The 2808-nt window shown below is 44.1% G+C and overlaps 1 pseudogene; it reads right to left on the bottom strand.

Moving 5' to 3' along the window:
• Positions 1 to 331: 331 nt before the first annotated feature.
• LOC113890878 lies at positions 332 to 1217 on the bottom strand (annotated as a pseudogene).
• Between the last annotated feature and the right edge of the window lie 1591 nt (positions 1218 to 2808).

Below are 2808 nucleotides of genomic sequence, written 5' to 3' on the forward strand. Positions count from 1 at the left end.
CCAAATATAAGTGTTCTAAAAAAATCACATATATTGTGTATATTTATACTTGTAAAATTTATTTTGTGAAACTCATTTCAACCACAGTAATGTGTATAAATGTATATATCCTTTTAAAATGTTAAAGTGACTCCTACGTAGGAACCATCCAGCTATAACATTGAGCACTGTCAGTGCCTTAAAATTCCCTCACAGGTCACAAACCATTTGATGATGAAAAGGCTCTGGTTTCTGATTTCAATCAGTGCTTCTAGGTTACTCAGGCCTGTGATGATGAGTACATGATGGTCCTTAGGACAGAGATAGTCCTTAAGGAGATGACAGTATCATTTCATGGTGTCTCAGAAGACCTCAATGAATCTGTTAAAGAGGTCACCACTAAAACCATCAGTGATGCTACCCTGTTGTACTCAGCGGCCTGCGTTTGCTTGGGTTTCACAAAGAGGAACAAGCAGCTGCCACAGCGGATGACAACAAAGGTGAAGTGGGAGGCACATGTAGAGAAGGCTTTCTGCCGCCCAGAAACAGAGGGGATCTTGAGGATGGAGATGATGTAGGTGTAGGAGATAATTGTGGGGGTAAAAGCACCAATAATGAAAACAGCCATTAAAAACAGAATAAACTCTGTGAAAAGACTGTTGTCACAGGATAGTTTGAGCAGTTGCCCTCGGTCACAGTAAAAATGGTCTAGCACATTTGATTTGCAGAAAGTAAGATGAAACGTGGCAAAGACTGGCCAGATTTGAAACAGGAACCCAAACACCCAGGACACAATTACCGCCCAGAGACAGGTGTATCTGTATCTGTATTCATAATGATGTTGTACCGCAGAGGGTTACAGATGCCACATAGCAGTCCGTAGCCATTGTTCCCATTAGTATGAACTCTGACGTTCCCAAAGACAGGTACAAATACAGTTGTGCACAACAGGTAGTCAAAGATATTGCCTGCATCCCAAGAAGGAGCAGACCCCAGAGCATCAAGGAGACAGCTGCAGATGTGGTCAGCATCTCTAAGACAGAGGTGATCCAGGAAGTAATACATGGGGGTCTGCAGACATTTATCAATATAGACCCTCAAGACGATGACCAGGTTTCCCATCACTGTCACTGAGTAGAAGAGGATGAAGGTAGCAAATAACATACGGTGTAATTGTGTAATTCCTGGGAGCCGGGGAAGTCTAAGAGATAAAATTAAGTAGCACTGGTATAATTCCCCACCAGTTAGTTTTGAGTGCTTGTTCCTTCTGATATCTAGACAGCAAAAGAGAGAGAGAACACTGTGACTGATCTCAGAAAAGCAGAAACAGTTCTAAGTAGAGAAAATATTCCCCCCTGGTTGATAAGCTCTACAACATGACTAGGAAGGGTTCATGCCCTAGTGTTCTTCTACATGGTCAGTACTAATTATTTCTAAGAATATACATGATGTATGAAGAACAATGGACCTGGCCAAGAAGATGAGCCCAGTCACCCACACTGTACCATAGGCAAGGCTCCTCCGCCCAGCCTGCATGACTGCATCTGTCCATCCACAGGGCACCATGACTTCCCCTTTGCTCCCAACAGCCTCCCAGGCCACCCCACCCCCCAACAGTGCAGTCCTTTTTACCACGCTCTCCCTTCCATCTGGGATGGAACTACCTGCTCCACCAAATGCATTGTGTCCTATGAGCCTGCTTCAGTACCACACCCTGTAGAAAAGTACCCCCACAGCCACCTCAATTCTACCCAGAGCTGGCTATCTGTTGGTTTTTCTTGAAATAGGGTCCATTGGCACTACATTCATTTTAAAGCTTTTTCTTTATGTCTTTCGTCATTGGTGTCACTGGTGGGCATGGGAGTGGGGATCAATTTGAGGATTTTCTGTGAGATAGTGAGGGCAAGGACAGAGTCTCCCTTAATCTATGGGCCAACTAGTTGCCTAGCTGAATTACCACTTTCTTCCACTCTGTTCTTGGGAGTGAATATCAGCTTCGCTTTTCTCTTCAGTGGACGTGTTTTCTCATAGAAGGCAGACTGGCCAGCACTGGCGTTAGTCAGTCAGGAGTCTCTCTCTCCCAGGCTCTAAGACCAATAATCACCAGATTCACAGGAGGAGGGTCCAGAGGAGGGCACACGTGGACTTACATCCTCGGCTTCCACCTGTCCTGCATCTTCCTTGTGCTGGAATGGGGAGACAAGAGGCTAAAGGTCTGATTTCAACATCCCCTCCCTTCAAAACCTTAGATCCAGCAGGGAGTCAAGGCTGCCAAATGTGAACTCTGGGTCCAGCCCAGGCTATACATATAAGTGGTCTTGGACTTGATCTAACAGAAAGTTCAGAAAGTCTCCCCAGAGACATTCTTCCTTCTACAACCAGTTTTTTCCTCCAAAATCTTATAAAAGAGTAAAGACTGAGCTGTCAGTAACATGAAATGGACCCAAGGATCTGAGCCCCTTAGGATTTCTGGGCTCCTCCCTCATTTCCTTCAGGCCTTTGCTCAAGTGCCAAAGCTCAGGGAGCCTTTCTTCATCATCCTAAGAGAACACATACCATCCTTTACTTTCTACCACCTCACAAGGATCTGTTTATCTCCTTAGTTCCTATCACCTAAAATGATGTTTACTTTTGGCTTATTTCCTGTCTCCTGTTTTATAATGTAAGCAACATGAAAGCAGAAATTTTGTCATGCTTACTTATGGTTTCTGATACTCAGTGAATACTTTTGAATGAACAAGTCAATGAATCAATCAATTAAGGAAAGAATCTATGAACAAAGCATATCTAGTCCTGCCTTTGGCCAATTTTGAAGCAAACCTGCCCTGC

Source organism: Bos indicus x Bos taurus, chromosome 4, assembly GCF_003369695.1.
Source record: "Bos indicus x Bos taurus breed Angus x Brahman F1 hybrid chromosome 4, Bos_hybrid_MaternalHap_v2.0, whole genome shotgun sequence".
Classification (NCBI taxonomy): domain Eukaryota; kingdom Metazoa; phylum Chordata; class Mammalia; order Artiodactyla; family Bovidae; genus Bos; species Bos indicus x Bos taurus.